Source organism: Gasterosteus aculeatus, unplaced genomic scaffold (assembly GCF_964276395.1).
Source record: "Gasterosteus aculeatus unplaced genomic scaffold, fGasAcu3.hap1.1 HAP1_SCAFFOLD_103, whole genome shotgun sequence".
NCBI classification, from domain to species: domain Eukaryota; kingdom Metazoa; phylum Chordata; class Actinopteri; order Perciformes; family Gasterosteidae; genus Gasterosteus; species Gasterosteus aculeatus.
This window is the reverse complement of record NW_027554957.1, coordinates 1,945-2,500: the sequence shown is the minus strand read 5'-3', so window position 1 is coordinate 2,500 and position 556 is coordinate 1,945.

The window sequence follows — 556 nt, the reverse complement described above, 5'->3', positions numbered from 1 at the left end:
GGCCGAACCCAGCGCGCGCACCAACCCACCCGGGCATAGAGGCAGACCCGCGTTCCGGGGAACCCTCCGCCCATCTGGCGGGGGCCCCCGGGTGGCGGGTCACGGTTGCAAATCGGTCAGAATTTTCACGCAAAGCATTTCCTCCACCGGCGCGCCCCGGCCGAAGCCAAAGCGCCCGGGGATGGCGCACCGCGGGCGGGCGCGCGCACCGGAGGCGGGCCGCCCCGCCTCCGCTCAAGCAATCTCGTTCGATCAAAGTGTTTCACCCACCGGCGCGCCCCGGCCGAAGCCAGGGCGCACCGGAGGCGGGCCGCCCCGCCGCCATCTCTCTCGCTCAGCGATCCATCCGCGAAACCCACCGACCAGCCACAGTGCCCGGAACGAGGCTCCGGTTCGTTCACCCTCGCCACTGTCCGAGGGCGTCCGAAAATACTGAGGTCTGAGTCGGATCCAAAACGCACAAACGTCGGTCCTCACTCCTGGAGGCCTATGTTTCTAAAAACCAGGTTTCTGAAATCTGCGACCTGGTGGCCCAGTGATGTCGGCTGGAACTTTT